We start from the raw sequence: 25,381 nt of genomic DNA, 5'->3' as shown, positions 1-25,381 counted from the left end.
CATTAAAAAAACAACTATTGAAAAAGCTATTACTACCTAGGGGTAAAATGAGGTAGGAACATTTTGATCTTTTGTGTACTTTGAGGTCAACATGTAAATCAGAGAAATGTAGGGGGAAAAATTCTCAGAATCCATTTGGGTTAGGTTTGCTTGTAGATGCAGTGGCTTTGTATACCAAATTGCCACCTACCAGGTCAACAAAATGTGCAGTGATTTTGTGTCTGAAAGGAAAAAAATACGGTTAGCTATGACCAAGATCTGATTTTTAAAGAGTGTGTTAAAAAACGTGAGGTCCTACCAGTATGGTTATGTATTATGCTAAGCTCTTCATCTCCCAGTTATTTAAATAAAGGCTTGACCAGTAATGGGGCTCCTTAATTACCAGCTTTCACATTCACTAGGGAATATACTGGCAGTAAAGTAGTTGCTAGAAACACTACAAATCTTGTTTGTTAGTCATTTAAATTTTATACCACAAAGTGCCACTACTGTCTCTGGACTATATTTAAGAATTTTATTGATGCCTTTTGTTTTTACATCACATTCATTAGTCATTCTGGATGTACACCCTTTGCCTGACTCTGGACCCAATGAGCCTACCCTTATAAGCAAGAAAAGCAGCTGGGCAAAACCAAATTGACACAGTGACAACATTTGACAATATTTTCAGTATGCCTTACTTCTGGGGGCCTTCCAGAAGAACAGAGTTGCTTCCTCATCCATTTATTTTCCTGGGACAATGTTTTTTTTTTATCTACAGATGCAATAATTGTTCCTTTTTTCCACAGACATAGGAATCAGTCAGTGTTTAGTTTCATTTTAGCATCTTTCTGTCAGTGTTGTCACTGTGTATATTGTTCTTTCTCCTGGTTCTGATTTCTTTCAGTGCGTTGGCTTGTGTAAGACTTCTTGAGTTTCTCTGAATTCCTCATTGTCACTTTTGCTACAGTAATAATATAGCACATGTATTTACCATAATTTGTTCAGCTCTTTTCTTTTTGCAGGGGGGAGGGCAGGGCAATTGGGGGTAAGTGACTTGCCTAAGATCACACAGCTAGTAATTGTGTCAAATGTCTGAGGTCTGATTTGAACTCAGGTGCTCCTGGCTCCAGGGCCTGTGCTCTACTCACTGCGCCACCTAGCTGCCCCTGTTCAGCTATTCTTCAACTAATAGAAACCTACTTTATTTCTATTTTATTTTTGCTAACACAAATGTGTTACATATCTTGTTATATATGGGGTTTTTCCATTATCGACCTTATTGAAAGTATATAGCCATTAGTAGGGTCACTGGATGCAGTTTTTGTAAGAAAAATATCACCTTTTGTGACTTTTTGGGGGAATAATTTCAAATAATTGAGCTTTTATCAAGTGCTTGACGTGTAATAGGTGCCTGTTAAATGCTTGTGGACTAAATTCTTGAATGGTTGGACTGAATTGCAGCTTTATTAGGTATATTACTATGTCTCTTTTGCAACAGCTAGATCAACATTAATTATTTTGGCCTTTTGTCATCTTTGCCAGTTTCCTAGATATGTCATGATGCCTTAAGGTTGTTTTGGTTTGAATTAATTTTATCAGTAATGATTTGGAGGAATATTTAATATGGTTGTTCATAGTTTATATTTTAAAAATTGATTACTCAACATACTTTGTCTATTTATCATGGAATGACATTTTCTTGTTTATTTTTTGTTAATTCACTGGGATATCAGACTGTGATTAATGGTATTTGATGAAAAATTGCCCCCCCCACCACCAGTGAACAATTTTCTACTTTATTCTAAATGCATTGCTGTTTATGCAAAAGGTTTTTTTTTATTTTATGGAATCAAAATGATCATTTTTTTCTATTACAATAACCTCTATCCCTTGTTTGGTTAAGCATTTTCTCCCTAGTCATAGTTGGGAAAGGTGCCTATTTCTATTCTCATTTTAAAAAATTATGAAATATTTTTAAGTAAAGAAAAAAGTTGCGATCTTTTATATTTTGTATTTGGCTATGTGCCTATTTGTAACTCGTAGCATATGGTATAAGGTATTGCCTCCGATCTATTTTCTGTTGAACTTCATCCTTGTGTTTCTTGCAGTTCTTGTTGAATAGTCTGTTGTCAGTAGTCTATGTTCTTAGGTTTATCAAACAGTGTGCTACTCAGTGGATTTCTACTTGTCTAGCCTGTTCTTCCTATTTTTTTGGCCTTGATTGATATGAATGTTGTTGTTTCGAGCAGCTGTAGTTTGGTATTGTTTCTCTAGGAATTGTACGTGATTTGCCAGATATATAGGAGACATCTAGAAGATAGCTTTTTATCCAACATTTTGTTGTATCAAAACAAATGCTTTTCCTTTAATCATTCCATAATACTCTCCAGTAATTTCCCCCATGGTGTGAAGAAACACAATGAGGATGAATCTTCCTAAGCACTATGATCTTAACTGAAAACATCCCCTAGAACAAGGTCTACACTCAGATGGGAGTTAAGTTCTTCCTTGGAGCTCAGCAGGGTTCTAGTCCTTCAGTACATGGATATGTACTTACTAATCACTGCACAGATATTTTTCCTGTCTCTCCTCTCCCACTTTTCTATCTTGGTCTCTCTCCCTCTGCCTCCTTTTTCTTTCTCTCTCTCTTTCCCCCTTTCCTTCTCTTTCTCTTCTTCCTTCCCTCCTTTTCCACCTCTCTTTCCCTTTTCCCTCATCCTCTTCTCTTTCTCTCTCTCCTTTTCTTTTCTCTCTCCTCTCCTCCTTTTATTCCCTTTCCTTCTCTCTATCCCCTTTTCCTTCTTACCCTCTCCTCCTCCTCCTTTCCTTCTCCTTTTCCCTTCCTTCTTTTGCTCCCTCTCCCCCTTGCCATTCTCCAGAGAAAATCCATAGCTCTTTGGCCGACTGCTTTGTAAACATTGTTTTTGTAAACTTTAAAGCAATACGCAAATATCGATTGTTATTGGTATTAGTAGCAAATAAGCATTGTAGGATCTTTATTTTTTTATTTTGTATCATTTTATTCAAAGTTCTCAGAGGCTGTTTACTTTTTCTTCTCCACATCTTGCTCTGCAGCCTCCTTGGCTCGTTTTGCCCAGATTCCAAAGAGAAATTCTTCTCATCTTCAGTAATGACATGAGCTTTTCTCTTTCTTGTAGACATTTCTGATGGGCATAACTGGTCCTGTAAGCTGGGTTGCCAACTTGAGTTCTTCAGCAGAGCTATCTCCTTTCTTGGGTGCAGATGGTTTCCTTGGGAAGAGGATCAGTTTGGAACGATATTCTTTCAGCCGCTGCACATTTGCCTGGAGAGACTCTGTAGACTTATTCCGGCAACGAGGGTCCACAGAGATACCAATAGTCCGTGCCACTTTTTTATGGATACCAGCCACCGGAAGCTCTTCCAAGCTGAATGCTCTACCATCACGTACTTTCGTGTGGTATGGGACAGTAGGGCACCTGACGATGGGCCGGATAGGACCAGATGCAGGGCGAGGAGCAATTCGACGGGCTTTTGCTTGACGGGCCTTTCGCCTTCTTGTCTTCCTAGCTGGCTGGTTAAACCATGTGGCAACGAGTCTTTGCCAGTCTTTGTGGAAATGGGGCTTCAGAATCATGCCATTTCAGCTGGGCGCCATGGCAGCTTAGAGCCCTCCTCACGGGCACCTCAGCCAATCCCATTGTAGGATCTTTAAATCTTTTTGTCAGTTATATGACCATAAAGATGTGGACCAGTGTGTGAGGGGGGAGAAATGTGAAATTAGTCTAGGCTGACAAAGATGAGGCATTTATGCTTGTTATGAGCCAGGAGCCATGCTACAGTTGGAACCAGATTTTGAAAATCCTTAAATGTCAGAGAAGAGTTTGCATCTTATCCTTGAGCAGGAGGGAGCTACTAAAGTTTCTTCCTTTTAAAGCTCAATTTTATTTTAAAACAAATCAAGCATCTATTGTTTCTCCCTCTCACCTTCCCTCTCTTCTCCCCTCATGCCCCAAGGGGAAAAACATCCTTGTAATAATTAAGCAGAGTCAAACAAATTCCCATCTTGGCCACATCCCAAAATATGTGCCTCATTCCATCACTTCTTCATCAGGGGGTGGGTGGTATTCTTTTTCATAAGTTGTGAATCATAGAATCGTGATTAATCATTGCATTGATTAGAGTTCTTAGGTCTTTCCAAACTGTTCATTTTTTATTCAATCGATGTTATAGTAGAAATTGTACTAGTCATGCTTATTCACCATGTCTCAGGCCATATATTGCATCCCAGATTTTTCTGAAACCATCTTTCTGTATTTCTTACAGCACAATAGTATTACATTACATCCCTATGGTATAATTTGTTCAGCTCTTTCCCAATTGATGAGTACCCACTTAGTTTCTAGTTCTTTGCTGCCACAAAAAGAACTGCTATAAATATTTTCATACATATTGGACCTTTTCCTCTTTCTTTGATGTTCTTAGTCATATAGGCCTAGTGGTAGTATTGTTGAGCATTGTACAAACAGTTTAGTTTAGGGATTGTTCCACATTGCCAGATGGCTGTACCATTTCACATCTCCACCAACAGCGCATTAATGTGCCTGGTTTTCCACAGCCCCTTCACTATTTGTAATTTTCCCTTGACAAAAAAGAACAAATTTTGGAGGAAAACAGGCACACTGATATACTGAAGTTTCTTGAATTGGCAGATGACATGGTTAGACTTGTGTTCTAAAGATATCAATTTGGCAGCTGCACCAACTCTCTTTTGCCTCCAGAACAAAATGTATACCTCTATTTTGGGCACTTAAAACCCTTCACAATCTGGCTGCACCCTATCCATTCATATTCAACTTGTGCTTCAAGGCCTAGGGAATCCCACCTTTCCCATGAAGCTCCTCCAGATTTCTCTAGCTCACCAAAATCTCTGTATCTTTTTTATTTCTCTTGTACTTCTTGCACAGATTAGGACTTAAATTGTTGCCTGCTTCATATGTACTAATTTTTTCTCCTTAGTACAGTTGTTAGCTTCTTGAGAAAATAGCTTCTGACTAGTAGAAAGATTATTGGTTTTAGATGCAGACCTGAGTTTGAGACCTGGCTCCAGTACTTGTTAGTTTGTGATCATGGACAAGTAAGTCACTTCCCACTTGTCAGATTTAGTTTCTACTTCCATCAAATCAAGGTCATGATCCTCCTTCTTCTCAGGTTCTTCAGAGGAAAGCACTTTTTAAATTTTAAAGCCTTACAGAACACGAGTTAGCCTTCTTCTTGGTTTCTCCCTATGGTATCTAACAAAATCCAAGTGTTTGGTAAGTATCTTTTGAGGTATTAAGTGAATTAATTGGGAACCATTGTGTGTTGAAGATGTGGTTTCACTGGGCACCAGAGCTACTGTTTGCAGTGCTTTGAAACAGAAACCAATGGATTTCCTTATGTCACAGGCTGGAGAGCACATTCTCTTTGAGGGGAGGGGGGGGGAGGGGGGGTGGGGGGCGGTGGGGGGGGTGGGGGAAAGAGTGGGGGAGGAAGAGGGAGGACAGAGAGAAGGAGAAGGGAGGGGGAGGGGCTTTATGGCTGTTGCCATACTCAAAGCAACTTGACAAGTTATGTTTTCCATGCTGATGAGGCAGGGACATAAATTGCTTTGTCACTGTCATTGTTCCCTTCTTTTTCCTTTCCCTCCCCTCCCTCTTATAATAGTAATTTGATTAAAAGATTCTTAACAAGTCAGGCACTGTTGGTGCTGTCCAATTGCTGACTGTTTTGATTATTCTAGCAATGACAGCAACCAAACTTTCTATTTTCTTTCTATCCCTCTTCAGTGCCTTGCGTAGAATAAGGTTTTTCCCTCCCGCCCCCAATATTTAGTGATAGGGTAACTCTTCTGTTAAGACAGTATTTAAGATCTCATTTCCATGATTTAGTCTGAATGATTTTTCTTTCTTTGGACCGTCCTTATTAGTAGGACATTAGGGACTTTGGGAAAACTTTGGTCCCAATTCCTACAGCTCTTCATTTTCTGGATTCTTTTAAAAGAAAAAAGCCAGTTTTTGATCAATAAGTATCCTGATAGAATTTATTTTGGCTACTTTCAGAGTAGACATTTTGATTTTTCCGGCTGATTTTCTTTGTTATTTTTCACTTTTAAACATGCAGTTTTTGTGTGTGCAAGTATCAGCTGGTCAATTCATTTTCTTCGCATTTGTCAGTCATTACCATGGGATTGACTTAGTAAATTCCCTATTTTATCAGCTTTATCCACGGGTGCTTACATATTGAATAAATCATATTTTCTGAATGATGATTTTCGTCTGTCTTTCATGTTTCATACTATTCATTTGTTTAATTATGTTTTCTGGGCTACTTTTAGTCCCGTTGTTTTTATTGTTGATACATGGTTTTGAGCAAAGTGAAATTAGGCAGGAATTGTTGACACTATAAAAGGATTTTTCATTTTTTTACAAGAGGATTCATTTTAGGGATTCATTAAATAGTAAGCTTTTCTAATGTATTTGTATTATTTGAACTACAAAATTCATCTTACATAATTTGTAATGAAAAAATAAGGCAGAGAGACATGTTCAGAAACCTTTGCATAAATCCAGGTATGAGGTTGGTCTGAACTAATGTGATTTCAGTAAGAATGGAAAAGGAAGGGCTGTTAGAAACATCTGGGTCAGAGAATTCAGTGCATTGAAGATTTGCATTCCTATTGTGAGTGAGACCTTTCACAAGGTGGAGAAAGTAAAGTTAAGAAGGATTGATGAATGATGAGATCTGGGATGAGAGGAAAGAATTAGAACCTGGAGGTTTGGAGTATGAGTAACCTGGAAGTATTATATTTCTGACATAAATAGGGAAGTAAGGAGGTTTGAAGTCATTGGGGGAAAATGATGAGTTGGTTTTTGGACATATTGAATTTGTGATGATCAAAGAGTATCCAAGTGGAGATATCTAATGGAAAGTTGGAGAAATGGCCCCCAAAGTCAGAAAAATGTCTGAAGTCAAACATGGATTTCCAGAATTTAAAAACATCTCCCAAAACATAGAGACTGACTGTATGGAAAATATAATATCAAAGCTAGACTTTGACATCTGGAAAGAAACCATTTGTTGCTAAAATAAAGGTGATTAAATTCTTTAGATAACTGCTCTTCCCTTCTTAGAAACATCTATCAAAACATGCCCTGAGAATGATAGGACACACGAATATGGCAGGATTAGGCCATACTTCTACAGAACAGAGAGCATCTCTATTACTTCAATCTACTTCGGTAAGATGTCAGAGGCTGCTAAAATATTGATTCTGGCCAGCTTTGTCTTTAGTAGTTGGATTATAGATTTGCATTGTAGACACTACTTAGAGCTTTTTCTTCAATAGAATGCATGGCAGCAAAAAATGTATGATATTTAGGGAGCTTATGATGATCATGTTTTGTTGATGTGCATATTTTCCTGATTGAGATAGTATGTCTTGGTGGACAAAGAGACAGCCTTCATGTCAGGAAGAATTGGCTGAAGTCCTACATCTCACATATACCATGTGACCATGAGGAACTCATTTGATCTCTCAGTGTCTGAAGCAACTCTTCAAGACTGTAAATTACCGAAAGATTCCCAGTCTGTACCAGTAGAGGACATTTCTGGGAGTTCCATATACCAACGAATCCAGCCAATGCAATCCAGCTTAGAATAAGGAGAGGGATTGGGACTAGATCAGTGATTTCACTGATGTAGAGCTCTCCTGGGTAAGTGAACTACTGAGTTAATCAATCAACATTTATTAAGCACCTGCTATGTTCCAGGCACTGTGCCAAGAGCTACAGATACAAAAAGAGGCAAAGGGATAGTCCCTGCCCTCAGTGAGCTTACCATCTAATGGGGGAGGGATAACATAAAAACAAATATATAAAAAGCAAGCTGTATTTAGGATAAACAGGAAATAATTAACAGAGGGAAGGCACTAGAATTATGAGGGTTTGGGGAAGGCTTCCAGTAAAAGATGAGATTGTAGTTCCAATCGCAAGAAAGACAGGGCTGTCTGTAGTTGGAGCAGAGGATGAATAGCATTCCAGGCAGGGGGCATTAGCCAGAGAGGAAGTGTCTTGCTCTTAGAAGTAGTCAGGAGGTCAGTGTTATTGTATTGAAGAGCACAAGTCAGGAATAAGGTATAAGAAGACTGAAAAGGTAGGAGGGGGCTAGGTTATGAAGGGTTTTGAATGTCAAACAGAGTATCTTGTATTTGCTTGTATAGACAATAGGAAGCTACTGGAATTTATTGAGAGTGTGTGTGTGTGTGTGTGTGTGTGACATCAGACTTGCATTTAAGAAAATCACTTTAGTGGCTGAATGGAGAATGAACTGGAGTGGGAAGAGACTTGAGGCAGGCAGATCCACCAGCAGCTACTGCAATAGTCCAGGTGTGAGGTGATGAGGGCCTGCACTCGATTGGTGGGAGAGTCAGAGCATAGTTGCAAAGTTGAACTTGACAGACGTTGGCAACAGCTGGGATGTGGGGGGTGTTGGTGAGAGATACTTTATCAATGAAGGTTGTACCTCCTCTATGATCAGTGTTAGAGAGCTACTTGAGTACTGAAAGCTAAATGATTTGCCAGTAACACAAGGTTAAATAATTCAATCATTTAGTCTGAGGCAGGATTTTAACCCAGGCCTTTCTAGCTCTGACCTCTCAAGCCCAAACCTGAAACACACACTCTCTCTGTCTCTCTCTGTATCTCTCTCTCATTCTCTTTCTTTCTTTCTCCCTCTATTTCTTTCCCCTCCCTCCCCTAATAAAACAAAACTTTACATAATGTATATTAGGAATACTACATAGCTTTGTTTTATTAATCAAAAAGTGACACTGACCTGAGGTGAAAATATCAGTCTTCGGCATTATCTTATAGTTTCTTCTTCCTTTTTTTTCGTTTCTGGCTCTTGGAACAATAAAGGAGGCTATAAATTACCTGCCAAAGTTATTTGTTAGCTTGCGTTGCAGTCTGTGACCACAGTAGTCTCTGAAGGCTTGATGGGAGCCTTTGAAGAGATGTGGACTGAATTAAATACTGCTTACTGGAAGTAAATAGGAAAGGTAAGCAGTGTTCACACCTCGTCAATTGCTCTCATCAAGCCTTCAGAGACCCTGATCTGAAGGGGGTTGCTGGGGCCATATCATGCCAGGGGAAGGAAATTATTCCCTGGTTTGCAATGTTGCCATAGTTTACAACGATTGTTGCAATATCCTCACGTGATCACTCCCCCAAAGGGGAGTGGTAAGTTATATGAGTAAATATGTTGTTGATTCTCGAATGACTCCTAATAAAAAATTTAAAAAGGGAGTATTGCCAACTGGTAATTTTCATAGGCTTAGTATAATGCCTATTTGCAAAAATGGGATATAAGTAGTGTTGTTTGGACAGCTTATTTCTGGGAATAATTATGAGAATATTGGGAAAACTTTGGGTAAAAAGTAAAAATTAGAATCAAGGGAACAGGTACTATGAAAGCTGATGATGGAGTGATACTGGTGTCTCTAGAGAGCCTAACAGATCATCACAAGTCACTTGATCACATCTCATGACCATCTTCGTTCCTTTAAATGGGTAAGGTATCTTTAGGCAGTTTTGATTTAAAAAAAAAAAGATAGTTACCAACACTTCAGTTATCTAGCCATTTTTTGCGATTTTTGAAGGAGTTAAAACCAAAAAAAATCCAATAAGACCACCAAAGCAAAGCTATTTAAAGATGCTTTTAGTGACTGTACATTGGAAAATCCCAAAGCACTGCAAATATGATCATTAAGAAACATTAGCTTCTGCGTGGATGAAAACAGTTTAAATCACATACAAGCAACCACACACACACACACACACACACCCAGCATTAAACAGAGGAAGTCAAACAGAAGTCTTTTGTACCAAGAGACCATTAAAAGACAAACCCAGTGTTGTGGGAAGGAAGGAAAAGCTTGTATAATATCCCCTATTATATAGGAAACAAAACTACTTTTGGGGGAAGAAATCTTGCCGAAACAATATCCTGAATAGATTGGAAATTTCCCAGCAATTCCGAAGTGTAAATAAAAGGACCCATTCCATGTTGTGGTGATGGGCAGAAATGACAGCCATGTGTTGTCTTCCATCTGCACGGGTCTTCACAGGTGGTACTTCCTCCCTGCTTGGCCGACTTTCTTGGAGGCTGTGGAGCCCAGACTCAGGCTCTTGTGTGAGAGAGCTTTAAGAACACTGTGGACATTGAGTAATGAGGCAGAATGAATTTTCCTAAGAACGTGGATCACAGAAATTTGTCGGTCTAAGGGAAGCTCATCTTTTTGGGTGGGAGTTCTCCTCTTCTTAGATTAGAGATGGGATCACAGATTTTTTTTTTCTTGGAAAACATAAAAAGGAAAGAACCATCCCCAGAAAGAAAAAATAAACAGTTGGTTGAGGAAGCAAGAAGCTAGTTTGCTGCCAGCAATATGTAGCTGGCCTTGGCCCTTATCTACTCAGGAACAATTATTTTTGCACCGAGGAGTATTTGCAGAGACTGTTCCGAAGCAGCTGTGTCAGCATTCAATATATGTGAGAACAGTTCACAGATAAATTACCTACAGAAGTGGGCTTTTAGACCATTTAAATCAGTTTGGTGTTTTTTGTTTTTTGGGGTTTATTTGGAGCATTATGTGAAAATGGCAAATGATGAAACTGGAAGTCCTTTTTCATTCTTCCTGCACATTCCTCTTTATCTTCTTGATCGATTTACCTCGCAGTGTTACTGGCCCGGTCCCCCCTGGTATGCCTTGGTCCCCAGCGCTGCCACACGTTTCCCTCATTATTGCACAGAACTGCAGATCCCACTCCTCTGTCTTTCCGTTTGAGCTTTGGGAGCCCCTCCTCCATGCTTATGTGGCAGCTTTTATTTTGCCCAGAAATGACAGCTACTGTCCAGCACCTTTTGTCTCATTGGCAGGGTGGTCAAGCAGCTACCTTCACAACTGATGCAATTACTAATGTGTTTCGTATGCATGAAGGCAGACTTACAATTGCCCTGCCCCAAGGGACTGTAAACATCATTTTTATGATGTCTGCACTGCAGGCCCTGTCAGCTCAGTGTTCATGTTCTTGGGTACTGGGAGGCCCTGTGATTCAGGGGGGAATAACCATTCCTTTTCAAGTACATTTTTCTTTCTTTCATGTTTCTCTGGCCCAATTTTCAGCTCCAGCTCTGCAGCACAAGGGGTTACATTGGCAACGCGCTCTTTCAACAGCTTTTTCAACCCCAGGATGTTGATGCTTAGAGTTGGCTGTCAGGAAAGTTGTTTATAAGAACCATACCTCTTGGCTAATTACTTTCATAAGGTAAAACAATGGAATAATTGACTACAAAGGGAGGAAAAGCAATTTCTTGGAGCAGGGCAAATGAAAGAATTTTCTTTTGCAGGGAAAAAGTTCAGTCTAAAACCATGTATCCCTAAATGCAGAACACTTTCTTACCCAGCAACCTCTTATTGGGATGGGCTTCCTATCAAAGCCCTTTGGGAGAATGTAGTGGCTCTTTGGGGTTCTATGATAATATTCCTCATTGTCCCATTTGCAGATTCTGCCCATGGGTAGTGCAGATTCTCTCCATGACACCCTTTGGAGGCATGCTGTCCCACTTTGCCTCCCACTTGTCTAAGCTGATTTGGCAAAGGTCATCTCTTATAGTTGGTTTTTCAAACTTCTATATCCGTATTATTTTCTGGTAAAAATTGTTCTTTTCTCCTGCTCAGAAAGACCAAAATGAGCTATCTATACCAGATTTTAGGGAAATGTTTGATAAGAAACAAAACTATTAATTATTAGGATATTTGGATATCAGTTCAATCAGTTGATATTAAATTACAATTAACTTTGCAGTTTGAAAGAATTATTAAAAGTCACCCAGCTTATAATATGCCATTTACATTTACAAGTTTATGAATGAGTTAATGGAAAGTTGTTCATCAAAGAGCTCTATTTCTAGGTCCTCTAGTAACTACTTATAAGACTTCATGCAATTTATTTTATCTTTCTAGGCCTCAGTCTCATCACCAGTAAAATGGGGGGATAGTTTCCATTGCTAAGGCCCTTTCAAGTGCTGACATTCTTTACCCTGGTATGTCAGCTGGGGTTCCCTCCCCATGCGCAATTTTTGTTTTCCCTGAGCCCCACTTGCTAGAGAACCATTTCACAAGGGGCTAAATAATCAGCTGCATGGTTTTAAACAAGGCTGATTTTAGTGTATTCAGTGATTGGTAGGTTTATTAAGGAGTGCTAACGGAGGAATACTTTGTACAATGATTTACACACACACGCACACAAAATCTCTTGCCTCACTCCCCTCCCCCCCATTAGGAATTTATTTGGATTAATTGACTCCTCTTTTAAATTATGAAAGAAAAATGGAACCTATCAGTCCTTCATACCCTAGTGCAATTTACTTTCCTTTTAATTTTTTTTTCTAAATAGCTAGGTGGCACATTAGATAAATTGCTAGACTTGGGAGTCAGGAAGGCCTGAGTTAAAATCCTGCCTCAAACATTTACTAGCTGTCTGACCCTGGGCAAGGCACCTACCCTTTCCCAGCCTCCGTTTTCTCATCTGTAAAATGAGATAATAACACTTATTTTTACAAGTTTGTTGTGAGGATCAGTGAGATAATACATATACAGCACTTTGTAAACTTGAAAGCACTATATAAATGCAAGTTATTATTTCAAAGGAAGATGAACTACAACAGTACAACTTTTTATTAGAACTTCATGGAAAGAGGGAGAAATAAAACAGGAGGCAGAAGGATGCCTTCTAGGACATGAGACAATACTGTGGTGTCAAAATTAAACTAATATAATAGAAAATACATATGTGTCCAGGAGGCTTGGTGGTAGAAGGAAGGTGTTGTGAGGGTACAGCTGAGGTTGTTAGAAGGTGATGGAACTGAGGCATGCTTGTCTGTGCTCAGGCAGGGAAGGCCAGAAGAATCAAGTCTGGAGGGATGTTCATGCCTGGGGATGGTGGACTTTGATCCTGGAAACTCATAGAGAGTTAGTTTCCCTTTACTTTCAGTAGCTCTGAGGACTAGGTTTTCATGGATTTTAGCTGGCTTCTCCAAGTGATGGGAGGGCCTTTTGGCGGGGAGTGGGGAGAAGCCCTGGATTTTTACCATTCTGTTCTCTACCCCTAAAGTCATCTAAAAAGCTGTCCTAACTAGGGTGTGATGTTTGGGTTTTTTGACCCAGGGTGCCAACATTAAAAGGGTAGTGAAGGACTTACAGTCTTCCAGCAATAGAGAAAAAAAACCAAGTTTAGCACCTAGTTAGAGAGAGACAGAGAGAGAGAGAGAGAGAGAGAGAGAGAAGAAAGTCATATTAGGAAACTACCAGATGACATGCACAGAAGGGGCCTGAGAATTTCAAGAATGGAGCATTGTGGGAAGGAAGGAAAGGCAGTGAAGGGGTCACTTAGTTGCTAGGAGATCAGGGAAGGTTTCATAGAGGTGGCTCTTGAATTGGACCTTCTAGAAGAAAGAGAAGATTCAGGCCTCTTGTGGGCACTTGGTTCTTTACTGACATATAATTGAGACTGTATCTAATCCCCCTCCCCTAATATTAGATTAGAAACTCCTTGAGGTCAGGAACTTTCGGTTTTCATCTTTGTGATTCAGAACTTTTCAAACAGTAGGTGGTTAATGTTTCTTAAGTGAAATGGGATGAAGTTAAAAATTCAGGATTGTTGTGGAGGCTGCCAATATCTGCCTGATCTTCTCTACCAGATTTCCCAATGCTAGTTCAGCCCTATCAGTCCAGTCCAGTGTGTTTCTTTCCTACCTTTACCTCTTTTTCCCTTCTGCGAAGGAACAAACAAGTGTTTATTAAGTGTATCCTATGCACTGTTCCTAAGCACTTTACAATTATTATCTGATTTGGTCCTCACAACAACCGTGAGAGGTAGGTGCTATCATTATCCCTTTTTTACAGTTGAGGAAACTGAGTCAGACAGCAGTGATATGACTTGTCTGGTGTTACACTCAGACAGCAATGATGTGACTTGTCTGGTGTTACACAGGTGGTAAGACCAGATTTGAACTCAAGTTTTCCTGACTCCAGGCCCAGAACTCTGTCTGCTGTGCCGCCTAGTTACTTTCTGGGGGGAGAAAGAGAAGAACAGACAGGAGGATAAATATTCCGAACTCTTGAAAATGATCAAGGGGAGACTCTTGGTTTCATAATGTCTTTCTTAAATACCCTACTAGGTGTAGATAATGAGGGAGAACGCGAAGGCAGATCAACAGTAAGTAATAAAGAAGAGTCCATGATGTCTTGTTACTAGTTTATTTTAAAAATGAGTGTAAGGTTTCTTTTAATATAATTATATATATAATTATATTATTTATATTATTATTTATATATATATTATAATTATTATATAATATTTAATATAATATGAGGATCCTTTTAATATTCCTGGTGGTGGTATAGAGAAGGGAGGAACTCCTACCAATGAGATCAACATCTGATCTTCAATGTGTAAGTTTTGAGAGTCACTTTTGGCACTGAGAAGTTCTTTATGATTTGTTCTGGGTCACATGACACTATGTGTCAGAGTGTGATCCCTGAACCAAGATCTTCCTGCCTCTAAGACAGGCCCATTAGGCACTAGCCATACTGATTCTTGAACCTTTTATCTATAATGTCTAGGGGAAAGAAATTGAATCACACAATCATAGATTTAAAACTGGAAGGAACGTTAGAGATACTTGAGGCCAATCTCCTCATTTTACAGATAAGGAAACTGGCCCACAGAGATTGTGACCTGTCACCCAGCTGGTAAGTATCTGATGTCAGATTTGAACTCAGGTCTTCCTGAAAAAGTTATGTAATTAAGGAAATGTTCAAATTCTGTCTTGTTAAATGGAAAACAAAATACCCATAGGACCTCTCACATTGTGAGACACTATGAACGTTAGTAGTTTCGAATTGGAATATCAACCGATAAAGGAAAAAAGCAAGTGACAAGGCCCAGTTTGTTCCCTGGTGCAATCTTACTTTGGAAGATGAGGAGGGATGGGTTTATCTTCATACTCGTTAGCACAAAAGGGTTTACTAAACAAACTATTAGTTTCATGTTAAAGGGAGATGTACAGTTTCAATACCAAACCCATCCAAATGATAGCAACATTTATTCCTAGACAAATTGTTACACTAAAATCTCTTCATTAAAGCAGTTTCCCTAAGAAGAACTGTGTTAGAACAGTTTGAGTTACTTCAGGGAATTGAAAGTAATCAAACTTAATTGTAATTAAAACTATTCTATAATTTAGATTTTAATTCATACTTTCCCCGTACTTGTTGAGATTAGTGACACCTTACAGCATTTTCTTTGGTGGAAATGAGTCTGGGAAGTGACAGCCTACCTTCTCCTATGGTTTGTTTTGTATTTTGAGGTTTCTGTCTGGACAGAAGTCATCCAATCTAAATAGCAATGTGAGACATGTTCCGTTGTGCTGATTGAGGGTCGTTTGATAGTAGGCCTTTCTTGATAGTCTTCCATAATAGAGGCCCGGATGTATAGATGGAGTACGGTTGTTGACAGGGAAAAAGGAAATTATGTAGAGTTTCTTAATACATGCTCTGCAACAATTTCAGTAGATATGTGGTGATGTTTTGGATGTTACATTATTGCAGATAAAATCATTTTGTTTAATATGAATTTTTCTTACCTTGAATATATACTATGGTAAATATTGTGTTTGGGGGTAGTTAGGTGGTACAGTGTTTAGAGCACCGGGCCTGTAAGTCAAGAAGACTCATTTTTGTGAGTTCAAATGTGACCTCAGACACTCACTAGCTGTGAGATCCTGAACAAGTCACTTAACCCTTTTGCCTCAATTTCCCAATCTGTACAATGAGCTGGAGAAGGAAATGGCAAACCAGTCCAGTATCTCTGCCAAGAAAACCCCAAATGGAGTAACGAAGAGTCAGACATCACTGAAAAGACTGAATAACGAATAAGTATTATAGTCACAAAATTAACAATACTTGTACCTTGTTAACTTCAAAACCTGTGAGATACCGACCTCACAAAGAACTTGAGAAAAATGGCTGCCCTTATTTTTTTCCCTTTTTAATATTTTATTTTTTCCCAATTACATGTAAAAAACAATTTTAACTCTTTAAAAATTTTTTTAGTTCCAAATTCTCTCCCTCACTCTCTTCCCTCCTTCATTGAGAAGGCAAATAATTTGACACAGGTTATACATGTGTAGTAATAATGGCTACCCCTATTGAAGGGTAACTGTCCCGAGATTGTTGCAGTGGCCTTCTAATTGGTCTCTCCCCACTGGTCCATCCTCTGTACCACCACAAAAGAAATTTTTCCTTAAGTGCATATCTGACCATGTGATTCTCCTACTCAACAAACTCCGCTGGCTCTCTGTTTATCTCTAAGATAAAATTGTGAAATCACCTGTTTAGCTTTTAAAGCTCTTTATCTTTTATCCCCTGCCTGTCATACCATGCCTTCTTGTTCATTGCTACTCTTTCTGTACTTTTCAGTCTAGCCCAGCTAGCTCTTTCTCAGGTCTTCACACACAACACTTTATCAGCTCTGTCATTGTCCAGACACTCTCGGAGCCTGGCATACTCTCTCTACTTACCTCTGCCTCACACAGAATTCTTCAAGCACTACCTTCTTTATGGTATTTTTCTTGATTTTCCCACCTGTTATAGTTCCCTCTCTGCCAAACTACCTTATATTTTAACTATATTGTATTAGTTGATGTATGTTCTCTTTATGCTTAGGTAGGACTTTAATAAATACTTGTTGGTTAAATGAGTTCAAATCTTAGATCCTTGACTTACTAGTCATATGAGTATAGGAAAGTCATATGGAGTTCAATTTTCCTTTATTTGTAAAAGAGATACTAATATGTACATTTACTAACTATATGTATATTATCTGTGGGCAACGAGGTGACACAGTGGATAAAGTGCTGGGCCTACAGTCAGTAAGACTCATCTTTCTGACAGACACTCGCTGTGTGACCCTGGGCAAGTCACTTAACCCTGTTTGCCTCAGTTTCCTCATCCGTAAAATTAACTGGAGAAGGAAATGGAAGCCTACCCCAGTGTCTTTGCAAAGAAGATCCCCAATGGGGTCACCACGAGTCAGACATGACTGAAATATGATACATATTCTATCTTACACTTTATAAATTGCCATATAAATATGAGGTGTTCATTAAAAATGGAAATAAAAGCAATAATAAAAACAACTCCCTGAAGGCCAATTTGTCATCTCTGTCATGAGGGGGTTGCAGCAGTAAAATGGAGGAATGTACAGGGTGATATCCAGTGGGAATTCTCTGTGCTCCGAGACCACTATAGTGCCTGTGAATGCCTGGGAGGACCTCTGAAACATCAGCCTGGTGGGCTGTCATCATCGTCGTCGTCGTGCTGGTGATAAGGTTTTCATTCTGGCCTGTGTGATGTCACTGTTTCTTTGAATTCGAGAATTAGGCAAGGTTGTAGAGGGTTGAAAGATGTCATCGTAATTCATTATGATGAGCAGGTTGACATGATGCCTACATGTTTGGGTTCCATATAAAGGCGAGATATTTGGAAATAAATCAGAAATACCAGTGCTCCAGGTGTTGGAAATTCTTTGTAGGTGGCACAGACCACAAATGTACAAATCGCTAGTACACAGGAAGTGGACAGAAGATATGAAAGCTTTTATTATACGCAAGAATTACGTTGAAACAAGATATAAACGATCTTATCAGTCATAGGTAAGGACTTCATATTATTTTTTGTTAATCATATCCTCAGCTCCAAATTACACAAAAATACATTGTAGATTAATGCAGAGGATTAAAATCAACAACTTTGTTGCTAAACCAGATTAGGTGGAATAAAATGAAAATTAAGGAATCACTTAAATCTGAAGAGGAAAAAGCTGAAAGGCATTAAAAAAATCTACGTTTATCCAAACTCTAGAAGTGCCTTTAATAATGAAGTGTATGGCAAAAATACTGCTAACATCTTGAATGAATTTTGAAAAGGAGACAGACACACTTAGAATTTTAAAAAGCCCCTTTTGAGTTTTATGTCATGAAATTAACTAATAGACCACCTATACTTGAACAGAGTAATTTTTAAAAAGGTGGTATCAGCTACTGGCATCATGGATGAATTCATTTTCTCATATTTGACTGAGAGTATAAAAACGTTTCATTATTTGCTTATAACAGTGTGTGCTGTAGTCATTGTGACATTTAGGACTAGAGAGGGAAAGTGGAGCTATTGAGGAATATAGACTCATTACAAAAATAGATTTGCTAAAAAAAAAAAAATCTACCTTTATATAGGAAGCATTTTGAGAAAACTATTGGAGGCCTGCAGAAAGACAGAGGAAGACATCACTTATGTATAATAGAAAGCTCGAGTATCATATTACCTGATTAAAGGTAACAAAAAAGATATACCTAGAATTAAATATGGAAAGCAAAAGTATATTAGAAATTCTTGATGCCCTTAATTGGCAATTAATGTTTTTAATGTCATATTGAATATATGTGCATGTATGCATATCTGTATATGTATACACACGTGCATAAGTACATGTATGTGCACACACATATATGTACATGCCTACATATATATGAGATTTCCAAATTCCAAAAGAAATTAAACTGTAGGGAATAGGACATGACCCCTGTTATCCTGTATAGTACTAGAGTTTCGTTGAAGATGCTTTTATTGAGTCTACAGAAGATAAGCTTACATCCTGATACTCATGTCCAATTAATAAGAATGATAATAGCTAGCAATTATATAAATACTTTCAATTTGATCCTCCCAGTGACTCTGTTAGGAAGCTGTTATCATCCCCATTTTACAGATGTGGAAACTCAGACTCAGAGGCATTAAATGACTCACCCATGGTTACCTACTTAGTTTTCCAGGCAAGTTTCGAACCCAAGTCTCTCCTGACTTCAAGCCTAGTACTCTTGCCACAAAAAAACTGGAGTGGGGATGCAAATGAGAAGTTCTAAATTTGAAAGCCAAGGGAGAGCTCCTTAGGGGTGGGTGGGGGTTGAGAATCTTCTGTTTGAGGATGACTTGTCTAGGCCTTTCACTGAGCCTAGGGCTTTATTAAGGTTTTGTGGATTCTGGACCTGAAAGAAATTAGCCTTATTTTAGAAGAATTCAGAATGACTAGTAAGAAATTCTGTACAAACTGTGGAACCCAAACGCAACACTAGATTTGTAATTCTCAGCCTTATAATACTCATGGCCACAGGGCTTAAATCATTATGATATGAGTGGGTGTGAGTTCATAATCAGGTTTCATTTTATGGTGCTCCATGATTTAAAACTTCTTTCTGCAATGTTGCACTCAACCAATGTTGAACAGTGTTTTGGAGGGCATTATGAGATTCTTTCCCTGTAAAACAGAAATGGAAAATATACTTGATTACCCAGTGTATTGTGTGTATAGCACACATGCACATACACATTTGAATGAGAAAAACATGAGTGGGTTGTGAGGTTTTCTTTTTTTTTTTTCTGTATAGCTAGCATGTCAAACAGCAGGCACTTATTATGTAGATAGCTTTGAAAAATCACACATCTTCTGTTTATCTTTATTAAAGGCAGTCACCTGAGACAATTGATGACTTATTTAAATAAATGGTAAACTACCTCCTGGCAGTTGGAATTCTTGGGGCAATCATGTCACCATATCATCTGTAAAATAGGCGTCCTTTCAAGCCTCATTCTGAAAACGTCCAATTCAAAATAGTCTCTGAAAGCCTCTTAGCGCTCCAACTTTAAATGGATCCATAACTAGGGCATTAAGTACAAATGTTTCAGTAAAATATTATATATTAGGCTAAAGGAGCAGTCATCTTGGTGATAGCTATATTAATAGTTTTATTGTGGGTAGTGTATTTGCAGTGATAGGCAGATGCTATTTGTTAATAACTTTGTCAACAGAAAAGAGATTTTTAACCATACGTTTTGAATAATGCACTGGTCATTGCCTTGGAAATGTTTGTCTGTCATTTTATTTGTATTTTAATTCTGATTGGGAGGATAGTTTTGTCTGACAACATGGGACTCCCCAAAAGCAAATCACAATCACCACCCCTTCTTTTAACCTATAATTCTCTAAGATGTAAAAAATGAATAAAGAAGGACTCCTTATAGATAGAAAACACATTCTATAGCATATCTTTTTCTTTATCTTAATATTTACATATAAATTTCAATTTTCCCTTTGGTATTTCTGTTTGCTTAATTTGAAAAAAAAATATTTTCCCCTTTGGATGGGATTAACATAGAAATAATCAAGGGGGAAATAACTATAAAATGTATTTAAAATTTTGTCCTGTACTATGAACCTCTGATATTGATATAACCTGTTCATCATGACCAAGTCTTTGGTTTCAAGAGTAATGACTGTGAGATTTTAGATGTCCTTGGGAAATTGTGCCATCAGAGTTGGGAGGGACCTTAGAAAACATCTTTATACTGCTGTCTCAATATACTTTGAAAGAGGATCAATAATAAAGTAAATTTTAATTTGCTTCTGGCTTAGCTTTATCAGAAGATTCTTATGAAGAATTACAGACTTTGTGAAATTAGCTGAATTTGAGTTAGGAAGGCAGTTGAATGAGGATACCCTTGAGCAGAGAGGGGCTGTTTCTTACATTTAGCTTGTCAGTTGGCATTTGTGTTCATATCATTAGCTTTTTAAAAAGTTGTTGACTCTGTAGTTTTCATTTGATGGCTTTAAATATTTCATTTCCTGTAGGCCATTTGTGGATAGACAGGCCTATTTTTGATTAGGTAGACTTCTGCAAATGAACTATAACCTACGTTTTATAAATGTGATACGTGAACATTCAACCAAGACTACACATGTTAGAGCTCTACAGGAAGATGTGCAAATGTCTAATATCGTCAGTTTCTAATAATCCGTATATTCTCCTGGTGGCTTTTAGCACTAGTGTTCCCAGACAAGTCAGAGCCCAGATACCATTTGATATTTGGAGCAGCCTGGGATAGTAGATGAAGTACTTTGTTCCAAGTCCCAGATTGGAATCTTGCCTCACTTATGGCTCTGGACAGGTCAGCTGCATGGAGCCTTGATTTCTTCACGAATGAATATAAAGCATTTATTAAGCACTTATTGTGTGCTAATCAGTGCTAAATTGTGGGGAAACAAACATCAGAATGAGATTCCTTGACTTCTTTGACTTATATTTCAATGGAAGAAATAACAAGGTAAATTGTGGTTTAGGGTAGGGATTGGTTCTTAACTTTGTTCCATGGATGCCTTTAGCAGTCTAGTGAAACTTATGAACCCCTTCTCAGAAAAAAAAAGTTTTTATATACATGAAATAAGATATATAGGGTTACAAAGCAAATGAAGTATTTTAAAATAGACATCCAGATTATTTATGAAATAAAAAACAAAAACTAAGTTCGTAGACCCCCAGGTTAAGAATTTCTCTTAGGCAATCTGAAAGATAGTGAGAGGAACAATAGGACAGTCTATCCAGAGGCAATAGTAGTATTGATTTGGTTACAGTCTTCAGTGTCAAAGGGTAAAAAGGGAGAGAGGAGTGGTGCACACATTGTCAGGGCAGAAAATGGCTGCTGGAAAGAGACGACCACACTTAATCCCAGTTGGGGTTTCTTGGCTTGCCATTTCCTTCTCCAGCTCATTTTACAGATGAGGAAACTGAGGCAAACAGAGTTGAGTGACTTGTCCAGGGTGACCCAGCTAGTAAATGTCTGAGGCTAGATTTGAACTCAGGGAAAGGAATCTTCCCAACTCCAGGCCAGGCACTCTGTCCACTGTGCCACCTTGCTGCCTGGCACACTAGTAAGTGCCTCTGTTTCTGGAATCAGTGTTCTTTCCACTGTACCTAGAGGGCTTCAATAGCAATTACTATTGTTGCTGTCTTCAATTCTAGTAGTCATGACAGTGGTAATAGTTGGTTCATTTTCAGGACAAGATTGTCTTGTATTCTTGTAGGAATCTTCTATTTTCTATTAACTACACCTATCTTCCCCTCTTTTCCTCACTTTATTACTAAGGAGAGTTGAAAGTTGACTATAGATTCTTCAGAGAAACAAAGATTGAGAAGATTGCCCTGAGTCACTTTGTTTAAGCTGAAGTTTTCTCAGACTCCTGAAATGGTTGTCTTTTTAAGAAATAGTTTTTGTTTTAAATGAACAAGAAAAATTTTATTAATTCGTTCCTCTCACTAACCTTCATTGGACAAATTAAAAAGAAATTCTCGATGCATAGCTGCATAGTCCAGCAAAAAACAATTTCCATGCTATTCATGTTTGAAATGTGTGTTTCTCTTTGCATGTTAAGTTCAACACCTCTCTTGTCAAGAGGCCAGTGACAGGCTTCTTCATTCTTTTAGACTCATGGTTTATTATTGAATTGATCAGTTCTAAAGAATTTTAAAACTGTTTTTCTCTCATTGTATAAATTGTTTTCCTAGTTCTATTCACTTAGCTCTGTGTCATTTTATAGAAGGCTTCCTAGCTCCATGTCATCATTTCTTATGGCAAAGTAATATTCCATTACATCCATATGCCATAATTTGTTGAGCCATTCCCCAGTGAGGACTCCTCCTTACTTTCCACTCTTGGCTACCATGAAGTGGTTGTGTTTCATTTTGGTCCTTAGCAGTTCCTCTATAAGCCGACTTTCACAAAGTAGTGTGTGTAGAATGAGAAACAAAAGAAAGATGCTACTGCTGTTATTATTGGCAGCTAGGTGGCATAGTGGATATTATTATTATCATCATTTTCATTAGATATGAGGTAGCACTGTGCATAAAATGTCAGGCACAGAATCAGGAAGACTCATCTTCCTAAGTTCAAATTTGGCCTCAGACAATTATTAGTTGCATGACCCTGAGAAAGTCACTTAACTCCATTTGCTTCAGTTTCCTCATCTTTAAATGAGCTAGAGAGGGAAATGACAAATCATTCTAGTACTTTTGCCAAGAAAAGCCCATAATCCCAATTGGGGGATTGACTGACTGGAGAACAAATATCTCTTGACTGCAAAAATTACAAACCAAGAAAGGACTTTTTGATAATGTTGACTGTGTAGTTACCTTTTCCCTGTTCCTTCTCACCCAAGGCTTGTGCCCCTAATATGCTCCCATGACTCATATATTGAACTCAATGTTGGTTTCATTGGCCCTATGCCCCAACCAATGAGGTAGAAATCTACAGAGAATGAGGGAACTATTCATGCCCTTGGTCATAATCCTCAAAATGAAAACTACCGATTTTGACTTGGTGATTTTTAGGGGAAGATTTCTTTCTTTCTTTCTCTCTTTCTTTCTCTGTTTCTCTCTCTCTTTCTTCCTTCCTTCCTTCCTTCCTTCCTTCCTTCCTTCCTTCCTTCCTTCCTTCCTTTCTTTCTTTCTTTCTTTCTTTCTTTCTTTCTTTCTTTCTTTCTTTCTTTCTTTCTTTCTTTCTTTCTTTCTTTCCTTCCTTCCTTCCTTCCTTCCTTCCTTCCTTCCTTCCTTCCTTCCTTCCTTCCTTCCTTCCTTCTTTCCGTCTTTCTGTCTTTCTCTCTCTCTTTCTCCTTCCTTCCTCCCTCCCTCTCTCCCTCCTCCTCTCTCTCTTTCATTCCTTCCTTCTTCCCTTCCTGACTCTCTCTCTCTGTCTCAGTCTCTCTTTCTCCCCTAATGTTTGCATCCTATGGAGTAGAGGAGGGAACTATGCTTCGTGATGTTCTCTGGAGTTTTCTGTTTTTGAAGCATAGAAGTTCAAAGTTCCATACCATGAAAAGTGCTGATCAGTCAAAACCTGATGAAACAAGGATATTGCCTCTCCCCTTTGATTTTGTAGTTTGAGAATTCACTGGGTTTGCCTTCTGTTCTGCAGAAGTAATAGCTTAATATTTTGAACTTCCTAGTTTTCATTTTGTTCTATATGAAAAAGCATAAATAACTTCCCTTTCCTTACTTGCTTCCCCCGATTGCTGTGCATTGTCCCTTGAACCCCGTCAAACAATCTGACAACTAGATTGTTTGGAGAGCTCTGAAACATATCACTTGGCGCATTAAGATGAAATAATATCACATCATGTTGATATGAAATGATACATTATAGTATAAATCAATGCCACATACTGGAGTCTGAAGCCTTCTGCTTGTGTACCTGTTTTTAATAGAATTCTTAAAATAGCTCAATGAGTTTTCCACACATGCTTCTGGGAAGGCCTATGGGATCTGTGGTTGGGAAGGTTTCAGCAATAGAAAGGGCAATTTTCTTTTTCAGGGTTTTGAATTTGTGTATTCTTATTTTTTGGACGATCTATAGACAATATTCTGAAAAGGTATGGCTTTTATTTACAGAATGGCAAAATTTGTGAGTGATGATTGGCTTTTGGAAAGAAGTCATCTCAGGAGTACTTTAGGTTTCCAGCTCCTCTAAAAGCTCCTTTAAAACATAAGTAGATATTTAAAAATTGGATTTACATCTTTCTGCAGTATAAATCAACAAGAACCAGTATTTCCTTTTGTCTGATTAATTGAGGTGTTTCTGGTTATCATGCAGTTGTTTGATGGTTGATATTTTCTGTGCCAACTCAACAACAGCTCGTAAAAGAGTCACGCTTGGGCTCACTCATTTGTTTGTCTGTGTCTGGTTAAACTCATGTATGTGGGGTGAAGTGCTGAGGAGCTCAAGCCTGTGATCTCAGTTCAGGTGTGGACCAGATACCAGAGTTTAGCTCCATCTTCATAAATGACGTTCTCAACCCTAGCAAGGTATGGGAATAGGTTCTTTTGTTCATAAGGGAACCAGTATGAGAGGGTATGGATGAATAAATGTGAGTTTATCACCACTACTAGAGAAAAGATGCTGTTTTCTTACTGAAAGCAAAACAGTAGTGTTATTTTTGCTAAGTATAAGTTAGGTGAAACTTTCTCATTTGAGGTTAAAGCCCTTGTGCTTCATTCAAAGCCTGACCTCTAATGTCCGAGTAAGGGAAAATGAAGTTAGAATTCCAAGTGTATGCATGTATGTTTGCACACAACTGTGTGTGTGTGTAGGTATCTGGTGGCCTGGAGTCAGGAAGACCTGAGTTCAAATCTGGCTTTAGACATTTACTGGATGGGTAACCCTGGGCAAGTCCCTTAACCGTCTTTGCCTCAGTTTCCTCATCTGTAAAATGAGCTGGAGAAGGAAATGGTAAACCACTCCAGTATCTTTGCCAAGAAAACCCCAAAAAGGAGCCATAAAGAATAAGACACAACTGAAAAAAAAGACTCAATAATAACCTGGGATCTAATGAGAACATCTGTTAAAAAAAATAAAATAAAGGCACTTAGCACAATACAA

General features: G+C 38.4%; 1 protein-coding gene and 1 pseudogene across 1 annotated transcript in view; one reads left to right on the top strand and one right to left on the bottom strand.

Moving 5' to 3' along the window:
• The window catches only part of LOC118850885 (LIM zinc-binding domain-containing Nebulette-like), a 255,565-nt gene that overhangs the window by 207,870 nt on the left and 22,314 nt on the right, over positions 1-25,381 (top strand). The gene's annotated exons all lie outside the window — the stretch shown is intronic.
• Positions 3,107-3,619, bottom strand: LOC118852258 (annotated as a pseudogene).

Source organism: Trichosurus vulpecula, chromosome 5 (genome assembly GCF_011100635.1).
Source record: "Trichosurus vulpecula isolate mTriVul1 chromosome 5, mTriVul1.pri, whole genome shotgun sequence".
Lineage (NCBI taxonomy): Eukaryota > Metazoa > Chordata > Mammalia > Diprotodontia > Phalangeridae > Trichosurus > Trichosurus vulpecula.
The sequence above is the reverse complement of the archived record's forward strand: the minus strand, read 5'-3'. Positions and strand labels throughout refer to the sequence as shown.